We start from the raw sequence: 10,840 nt of genomic DNA, 5'->3' as shown, positions 1-10,840 counted from the left end.
GGAAGTGTTTTCTGCAGCCCACATGGATCAATGCCCTTTGTATTTGAAGCAAGCTACAAGAGTAGAACAGAAAGGAATTCTCTCTAGCTCTGGGATACTGGCTGCCATCACTCCATCCAGGACTTGACTTAGCATTTTCTGCCTTTGCCCACTTGCTTCCTAGGGCCTATGTGGGAAGAACTACAAATGGATGGCCTTCCCTCCAGGAGAGCCACAGTTATTTTGCAATCTGCCAATAGTAGGAGGCTAATTTCATCTCCACTGTTTCTCAGGCCCTAGTGATTGGGGCAATGTTGTGCCAAGTGGGGGAGAGGTGGTGGGAAGAGTTCCACCCCAGGTGCAGGCAATAAGGAGGAGAGGGCGGCACTGCCTGTGGTGAATTTAAAAACAATAATAAAACTAACTCAAAGTCTGTCTTCTTTTCATGCTCATCATGTGCTAGCCATCCTAAACAATGTCAGTGATAAAATCCTTCTTCCTGCGGGGTTGCCTGCTCCCACTGCTGCTGTTCTCACGTGGGTATTCCATTGGGTTGTGGGTGGGGGTAGGGCTCTGAGCCCTCGCACTATGGGAGAGTTACTGGCCCCCAAGCCCTCCAGGCTGTACCCCTCTCTTGTAATGGTGGGCATTATTATATTATTTGCAACTAGCATCAAAGTCACTCTCCTCTAGGTCTCCTGCTGGTCCTGATTAGCAGCTGCAAACTTCTGTACCCATGTTCTTTAGCCTTTGCAGGGCTCTTCTCATCACTGCTGTTGCTCTTGCCAGTGTGTGGGTGGGTTCTCTTCCTGCCAATGTTTGCAGCTCTTTATTAGCTTCGTAAAGGGTGTTGTGGCTCTTTTAGTTGACAGAGCCTTCTGTTGAAAAATTTGGGACAAGTTGCCAAGGGCTGGCTTGAGGGCATTTAAGTGACACCACCTGATGTCTTAGTTCTGCCAACAGTCAGCCACTGTCCCCAGCCAAAGCACATGGCCTTTGGATCTTTCGTGCTTCGGGGTGAATTCTTTCCTTACCCAGAGCACTAGTCTTAGAAGTTAGTGGATAAAGGGATAGACTTGAGGCTTAATCCTGGGGTCCTGGAGACTAATGCCAAACGTACAGTTCTTTTCACCTGACCAATCCTTCAGGGCTGTTAGGACAGAGTTCAAGATTTGACTGTGTGTGTTGAGGGATGGGGATTGGGGGGTAGTACCTATGCTTGAGTCAAGGAGCATCTAAACCAATGCAACTGCTTCTATAGTCCATAGGAATACAGAGGTTGAGTTATCTCAACAAGATCTGGCATGGGATTCCTTAGCACACCTTCACTACAATAGATGGTCTCCTTTTTCTTAATCTGTTTTTGGAAAATGGATCCCTTTGAGAATCTAATGTAAACTATGCATGCTTACCTCAGAAAAATGCACACCTCTACATATGTCCAGAATTTTCTATACAACTTAATTGATTTCAGTGATTCAGGTTGTCCATAAATTTCAGGTTGTGAAGTACTCTAGCAAGTCTTCCTGTTCTTACTGCATCACTCTGTCCAGAAAAATATCCAGGGCCCTCTTCTCCATTAAAAACAGGAGGCACAAAGCCTAGTGTCCACAATAATTTTAGGAACTCATGAAAATGTCTTAATTTATTTTAAAATCAGAAGAAAAACTTTGGACTATTACATCAAAGAAAATGTTTTAATATATAATAAAACATATTCATCTTTATAACAGTGCAGTAGTAAAACATAAGTTTTATATTTTTATATATCTGGACGCTCCAATGGTGGGTGCACTTTATATTTTTATGGAGGAAGAGGCCTATAAAGTCATAAGCATTTAGGATTGATGAAAGTCATAATGCAGCCCAGAAAAGACCTATTGCAGTATTGTGGAGATAAAGGATAGACAAAATTGTTGTGCATGCACACCTCTCCATGCAAGGAGACAAGGGACCTGTACTACCTTCTCATGAGGGTGGTAGAAGAGCACAGGATTTAAAATTGGGGGATGTGAATTCCAATCGTGGCTCAGCTGCTGACTGCTTGTGGGACTTTAAGAGAGTTATTTCACCTCTGATTTTCTTCATCTGCTAACTGGATTTAAATCTAAAAACTCTATCTGGACCCCACTTGGGTGTCTAATACTCTGGTATATAATAAGAAAACGTATGTTGAAAAGTGCTTCATAAACCTTAAAGTACACGAGATTGTAATTATTAGCATGACAATCCCAGACTGGTAGCATTAGTGACGGAAGCCACTCTAAAGTGAGTGGCATGTCTACTCTTGCTGTTGATGAAGCTCACAGATCCCCCAGGATAGTGGAGAAAGGGATGTCTCTGGAAGTAATGACTAGAGATACAAACCCACAATCCAATTCAGGTAACTGAATATGAATGTGATTGTAAAGTAGCAAAGCTAACTTTTAGACGGAGGTAACATTTTTTGAATCTTATCTAAATAAATACTCTTCTTCTAAGTATTCATCCTGAATGGTTATACACTATTCCTACCCATGCTAGCTATCAAATAACTTTAATAACTCTTTTGGGAACTGTCTTCAGGTCTAGATTATAAACTCCATGCAAAAATTATTGTCATATATAAAACTGGATTTAAAATTGGAAGATCTAGTTTCATGCTTCAGCTCTGCTATTAATCAGACTGGATCAAAACAAAAACAAAAACCAGGCACATGAGCTGGAAGCTGCCCACTGACAAGGCCATTTCTTTTCAGCTCATATAGGCCCTGATTCACCTCTTTGATTTCTGTGTAGTCTTAAAGACCTATCAATTTACTTTGTGACCTAGAGAGTGAACAGGGCTGGTAGCAGCAGCAGCAGCTACCATAAAGGGCTTAAAATCATGAGAAAGAGCAGGAGTTGCTCTACTTATATCAGAAAAAAATAGCTTTTAAGGCAAAAACTATAAGAAGGGACAAAGAAGGTCACTATGTAATGATTAAGGGGTCAATTCAGCAAGAGAATATAACAATTTTTAAATATATATGCACCAAACACTGGGACACCCAGATATATAAAACAAATATTATTAGAGCTAAACAGAGACATAGACCCCAATACAATAATAGCTGAAGATTTCAACACCTCACTTTCAGCACTGGACAGATCTTGCAGATAGAAAATCAACAAAGACACATCAGACTCAATCTGCACTACAGACCAAATGGATTTAATAGATATTTACAGGACATTTCATCCAAGGGAGGCAGAATACGTATTCTTTTCCTCAGCACATGGATCATTCTCAAGGATACACCATGTTAGGTCACAAAACAAGTTATAAAATGTTGAAAAAATAGAAATAGGCCAGGTGCAGTCACACACACCTGTAATCCCAGCACTTTGGAAGGCCCAGGCGCTCAGATCACTTGAGCTCAGGAGTTTGAGACGAGCCTGGACAACATGGCAAAACCTCATGTCTACAAAGAAATACAAAAAATTAGCCAGGTGTGATAGTGCACACCTGTGGTCTGCACTATCTGGGAGGCTGAGGTGGGCAGATCACCTGAGCCTGGGAAGTTGAAGCTGCAGTAAGTCATGATTTCACTGCTGCACTCCAGCCTGGGTGACATAGTGAGACCCTGTCTCAAAAGAAAAATTGAAATAATATCAAGTGTCTTCTCTGACCACAATAGAATAAAACTAGAAATTAATAGTGAGAGGAATTTTGGAAACTACACAAGCACATGGAAATTAAACAATATGCTTGTGAATGACTAGTGGGTCAATGAAGAAGTTAATAAGGAAATTGAAAAAAATGTTGAAACAAATGATAATGCAAACACGACATATCAAAACCTATGGCATAGAGCAAAAGCAGTACTAAGAGGGAAGTTTATAGCTAGAAATGCCTACGTTAACAAAGAGAAAAAATTTCAAATGAACAATCTAATAACGCAACTTAAAGAGCTAGAAAAGCGAGAGCAAATCAAACCCAAAACTAGTAGAAGAAAATAAATAATAAAGATCAGAGCAGAAATAAATAAAATTGAACATTTTAAGAAAGTACAAAATATCAATGAAACAAAAGTTCATTTTTTGAAATGTTAAACAAAATTGACAAACATTTAGCCAGACTAAGAAAAAAAAAGAGAGAAGATCCAAGTAAATAGAATCAGAAATGAAAAAGGAGACATTACAACTGATACTGCAGAAATTCAAAGGATCATTAGTGGCTACTATGAGCTACTGTATGCCAATAAATTGGAAAATCTAGAAGAAATGGACAAATTTCTAGACACATACAACCTATCAAGATTGAACCATGAAGAAATACAAAACCTGAACAGACTAGTAACAATTAATGAGATTGAAGGTATAATAAAAAGTGTCCCAGTAAAGAAAAGCCTGGAAACTGATGGCTTCACTGCTGAGTTCTACCAAACATTTAAAGAAGAATTAATACCACTCCTGTTCAAACTATTCTGAAAAATAGAGGAGGAGGAGGGAATTCTTCCAAACTCATTCTACAAGGCCAGTATTACCCTCATACCAAAACCAGGCAAAGACATATCAAATAAAGAAAACTACAGGCCAATATCTCTGATGAATATTGATGCAAAAATCCTCAACAAAATACTAGCAAGCCAAATTCAACAATACGTTAGAAATATCACGTACCATGACCAAGTGGGGTTTGACCCTGGAATGCAAAGATGGTTCAACATATGCAAATCAATTAATGTGATACATCGCATAAAAAAAATGATGGGTAAAAACCAAACGATCATTTCAATTGATGCTGAAAAAGCATTTGATAAAATTCAATATCCCTTCATGATAAAAACCCTCTAAAAACTGAGGATAGAGAGAACTTAAGGCAACATAATAAAAACCATATATGACAAGCTCACAGATAGTACCATACTGCATGGGGAAAACTGGAAATCCTTTCCTCTAAGATCTGGAACATGCCAAGAATGCCTACTGTAACCACTGTTATTCAACATAATACTGGAAGTCCTAGTTACAACAATCAGACAAAAAATATATATATATAAAGGGCATCCAAACTGGCAAGTAAGAAGACAAATTGTCCTTGTTTGCTGATGATATGATCATATATTTGGAAAAACCTAAAGACTCCACAGGAAGACTGTTAGAACTGATAAATAAATTCACTAAAGTTGTAGGATACACAATCAACATACAAAAATCAGTAGCATTTCTTTATGCCAACAGGGAACAATGTGAAAAAGAAACAAAAAAGCAATTGCATTTACAATAGCCACACATAGAATCGAAAACCTAGAAATTAATTTAACCAAAGAAGTAAAAGATGTCTATAATGGAAACTATAAAACACTGATGAAAGACATTGAAGAAGACACCAAAAAATGGAAAAATATTCCATGTTCATGGATTGGAAGAATCAATATTGTTAAAATGTTCATAGTACCCAGAGCAATCTACAGATTCATTGCAATCCCAATGACATTCTTCACAGAAATAAAAAAGAAAATCCTAAAATTTTTATGGAACCACAAAAGACCCAGAATAGCCAAAGCTATCCTAAGCAAGAAGAACAAAGCTGAAGGAATCACATTACCTTACTTCAAATTATACTACAGAGCTACATTAACTATAACAACATGGTACTGGCATAGAAACAGACATATAGACCAATTGAGCAGAATAGAGAAACTAGAAACAAATCCACATACCTACAGTGAACTCATTTTTGACAAAAGTGTCAAGAACATACAGTGGGGAAAAGACAGTTTTTTCAATAAATGGTGATGGGAAAACGATATCCATATGCAGAAGAATGAAACTGGACCCTTTCTCTTGCCATATACAAAAATAAAATAAACATGGATTAAAGACTTCAGTCTGGGACCTCAAACTATGAAACTAGTACAAGAAAACATTGGGGACAATCTCCAGGACATCGGTCTGGGCAAAGATTTCTTGAGCAATACCTCACAAGCATAGGCAATCAAAGCAAACATAGACAAATGGGATCACATCAAGTTAAAAAGCTTCTGCACAACAAAGGATACAATCAGCAAAGTGAAGAGACAACCCACAAAATGGGAAAAAATATTTGCAAACTACCCATCTGACAAGGCATTAGTAACCGGAGTATACAAGGAGCTCAAACAAATCTATAGGAAAAAGTCTAATAATGTGATAAAAAATGGGCAAAAGATTTGAATAGACATTTCTCAAAAGAAGATGTATGAATGGCAAACAGGCATATGAAAAGGTGCTCAACATCGTGATTATCAGAGAAATGCAAATCAAAACTACAATGAGATATCATCTAATCCCAGTTAAAACGATTGTATCTAAAAGACAAGCAATAGCAAATGCAGGCGAGGGTGTGGAGAAAAGGGAACTCTTGTACACTGTTGGTGCCAATGTAAATTAGTGCAACCACTGTGGAGAACAGTTTGGAGGTCCCTCAAACAACTAAAAAGAGAGGGAAATGTCAACTGTGCTGGTGGGAATAGACATGCCTGCAGTGAAGAAGCAGAAGCTGAGCAGTGACGAGACCAGCAACCCTCACCTCTCTGGAGAGGAGAATGATGACACTGTCAGTAGAAAGTGGTACAATCACTGAACACCCTGATACACCTATAAACATGCCAAATGCACCTGGAAGGCAAAGTTGGGGAAAGGGAAAATGGAAGTCAAAGAAATGCAAATATGTTTTCAAATGTGTAAATAGTCTCAAGGAAGATCATAACCAACCACTGTTTGGAGTTCAACTTAATTGGCACGGTAAAGAAGATCCATTACTGTTAGGAACTGTGGGAAGCAACAGAGTTACCTTGTGTGAATGTCATTGACAAGGAGAAATTCGGTTGTTGCCATCTTACATGGATGCTGATGCTGATGAAAACTTTTACACTTGTGCATGGACCTATGATAGCAATAGAAGCATAACTGGGATGATTAATCCCATAACAATCCAGTGTAAAAAGCACTATGTTGGCCGTGGAAATGCTATCAATGAGCTGAAATTCCACCCTAGAGATCCCAATCTACTCTTGTCAGTAAGTAAAGATCATGCTTTATGATTATGGAATATCCAAATGGACACACTGGTGGCAATATTTGGAAGCATAGAAGGGCACAGAGTTGAAGTTCTAAGCCCTGGTTGTGATCTTTTGGGTGAAAAAATAAAGTCCTGTGGTATGGATCACTCAAACTTTGGTGGATCGATTCAAACAGAATGATGAATTCAATTAAGAAATCTTATGATTATAACCCAAATAAAACTTACAGGCCATTTAATTATCAGAAAATCAATTTTCTGATTTTTCTATCAGAGACATACATAGGAATTATGTTGATTGTGTGTGGTGGTTAGGTGATTTGATACTTTCTAAGTCTTGTGAAAATGCAGTTATGTTGGAAACCTGGCAAAATGGAAGGTGATGTAGATACAATTCAACCTGGCGAGTCTCATGTGACTATTCTTGGGTGATTTGATTGTAGCCAGTGTGATATTTGGTACATGAGATTTTCCATGAATTTCTGGCAAAAGATGCTTACACTGGGCAATCAAGTTGGAAAACTTTATGTCTGAAATTCAGAAGTATAAAATCCTCATAAAGCCAAATGTACAACACTAACTCATCATAAATGTGATGCTGCTATTCAACAAACCAGTTTTAGCAGGGATAGCAGCGTTCTTATAGTTGTTTGTGATGATGCCAGTATTTGGCGCTGGGTTTGACTTTGATAAAATGCTTTCACCGAATCAAAATTAGAGTGTATTGTCTGTGTAAAATAGAATTGATGTAGTTTGCTAGTAAGGGCACATAGAGCATTGAGAGTTGTCTTTCGGCATTCAATCAGGTTGAGCTGAATGTGGTGATGTTTACACTGTTTACATTCTTTGTACTGTCTTCCTGCTCAGATTCTACTGCTTTCTAATAAAAATTTGTTTTGTAAAGCTGTGTGTTACTTTTGTTATTTTCACTGTATGAAAAAAAGTTGAAAGTGTCACTATAAAGCAACCACACAAACAAGCCAACATCATAACCAGCTAACAACAAAATGACAAAATCAAATCCACACATATCAATACTAACCTTGAATGTAAATGAAATAAATGCCTCACTTAGAAGGAACAGAGTGGCAAGCTGGATTAAAAACCAACCAACCAACAAACAAACACACACAAGACCCAATGCTATGCTATCTTCAAAAGACCCATTTCACATGTTATGACACCCAGGGGCTCAAAATAAAGGGATGGAGGAACATCTACCTAGCAAATGGAAAACAGAAAAAAGCAGGGGCCGCAATCTTAATTTCAGACAAAACAGACTTCAAACCCACAAAGACCAAAGAAGGGCATTACAAAATGGTAAAGGGTTCGATTCAACACAGAGACATAACTATCTTAAAGATATATTATATATTAAAGGGCACTCAAATAGGAAGAAAGGAAGTAAAAGTATTTTTGTTTGCAGATGACATGATTTTACATCTAGAAAATCCCATTGTCCTAGCTCAAAACCTCCTTCAGCTGACAAACAACTTCAGAAATGTTTCAGAATACAAAATCAAGGTGCAAAAATCACTAGCATTTCTATACGCCAACAACAGCCAAGCTGAGAGCCAAATCAGAAAGGCAATCAATCCCATTCACAATTGCCACAAAAGAATAAAATACCTAGGAATACAGCTAACCAAGGAGGTGAAATATCTCTGCAATCAGAAGTACAAAACACTGCTCAGAGAAATCAGAGAAGACACAAACAAATGGAAAAACATTCCGTGCTCATGAAGAGGATGAATTAATACCATTAAAATGGCCATACTGCCCAAAGCAAATTACAGATTCAATGCTATTCCTATAAAGCTACCAATGACATTCTTCACAGAACTAGAAAAAAAAGAAAAAAACTATTGTAAAATTCATATGGAACCAAAAAAAAAAAACAAAAAAAACAAAAAAAAACAAAAAAAAAACCCTAATAGCCAAAGCAGTCCTAAGCAAAAATAACAAAGCTGGAGGCATCAAGTTATCCAACCTCAAACTATACCGCAGAGCTACAGTAACCGAAACATCATAGTACCGGTACAAAAACATGCACTTAGACCAATGGAACAGAATAGAGAGCCCAGAAATAAGGCCACACATATGGTCATTTTCACAATATTGATTCTACCCAACCATGAGCATGGAATGTGTTTCCATTTGTTTGTGTCATCTATCATTTCTTTCAGCAGTGTTTCATGGTTTTCCTTGTAGAAGTCTTTTACCTCCTTGGTTAAGTATATTCCTAAGTAGTTTATTTTATTTTTTGCAGCTATTGTAAAAAGGGTTGACTTCTTGATTTGATTCTTAGCTTGGTTGCTGTTGGTATATAGCAAAGCTACTAATTTGTGTGTATTAATTTTGTATCTTGAAACTTTGCTGAATTCTTTGATCAGTCCTAGGAGCTTTTTGGATGAGTCTTTAGGGTTTTCTACGTATATGATCATATCATCAGCAAACAGTGACAGTTTGTCTTCCTCTTTATGGATTTGGATGTCCTTTATTTCCTTCTCTTGTCTAATTGCTTTGGCTAGGAATTCCAGTACAATGGGAATCCTTGTCTCATTCCAGTTCTCAGGGGGAATGCTTTCAACTTTTCCCCATTCAGTATAATGTTGGCTGTGGGTTTGTCATAGATGGTTTTTATTACCTTAAGGTATGTCCCTTGTATGCCAATTTTGCTGAAGGTTTAATCATAAAAAGTTGCTGGATTTTGTCAAATGCTTTTTCTGCATCTATTGAGATGATCATGTGATTTTGTTTTTAATTCTGTTTATATGGTGTATCACATTTATTGACTTGTGAATGTTAAAACATCCTTGCATCCCTGGTATGAAACCCACTTGATCATGGTGAATTATCTTTTTGATATGCTATTGGATTCTGTTAGCTAGTATTTTGTTGAGGATATTGCATCTATGTTCATCAGGAATATTGGTCTGCAGCTTTCTTTCTTTGTTATGTCCTTTCCTGATTTTGTAGTACGGTGATACTGGCTTCATAGAGTGATTTTAGGGAGTATTCCCTCTTTATCCATTTGAATAGTGTCAATAGGATTGGTATCGATTCTTCTTTGAATGTCTGATGGAGTTCAGCTATGAATCGCCTGGTCCTGCACTTTTTTTGTTGGTAACTTTTAAATTAACATTTCAATCTCACTGTTTGTTATTGGTCTATTCAGAGTTTCTATATCTTCCTGGTTTAATCTAGGAGGGTTGTATATTTTCAGGAATTTATCCATCTCCTCTATGATTTCTAGTTCATGTATGATATGGTTTGGCTGTGTCCCCATCCAAATCTCACCTTGAACTATAATAATCCCCATGTGTCAAGGGCAGGGCCAGGTGGAAATAACTGAATCATGGGGGCAGTTTCCCTCATACTGTTCTCATGGTAGCGAATAATTCTCATGAGATCTGATGATTTTATAAATGGGAGTTCCCCTGCACATGCCCTCTTGCCTGCCACCATGTAAGATGTGCCTTTGCTTCTCCTTCGCCTTTCACCATGATTGTGAGGCCTCCCCAGTCATATGGAACTCTGAGTCCATTAAACCTCTTTTTCTTTAGAAATTACCCAGTCTCGCTAAGAAAATGTGGCACATATACACCATGGAATACTATGCAGCCATAAAAAAGGATGAGTTCATGTCCTTTGCAGGAACATGGATGAAGCCAGAAACCATCATTCTCAGCAAATTATCACAAGGACAGAAAATCAAACACTGCATGTTCTCACTCATAGGCGGGAATTGAACAATGAAAGCACTTGAACACAGGGCAGGGAACATCACATACCAGGGCCTATCAGGGGATGGGGGACTGGGGGAGGGATAGC

At 37.9% G+C, this 10,840-nt stretch overlaps 1 pseudogene; it reads left to right on the top strand.

Annotated features, from left to right (window-relative positions):
• Positions 1-6,430: 6,430 nt before the first annotated feature.
• Positions 6,431-7,690, top strand: LOC105530377 (annotated as a pseudogene).
• Positions 7,691-10,840: the final 3,150 nt, after the last annotated feature.

The sequence above is a fragment of the Mandrillus leucophaeus genome, unplaced genomic scaffold (genome assembly GCF_000951045.1).
Source record: "Mandrillus leucophaeus isolate KB7577 unplaced genomic scaffold, Mleu.le_1.0 Scaffold816, whole genome shotgun sequence".
Classification (NCBI taxonomy): Eukaryota; Metazoa; Chordata; class Mammalia; order Primates; family Cercopithecidae; genus Mandrillus; species Mandrillus leucophaeus.
This window is presented reverse-complemented; position numbering and strand designations above follow the sequence as displayed.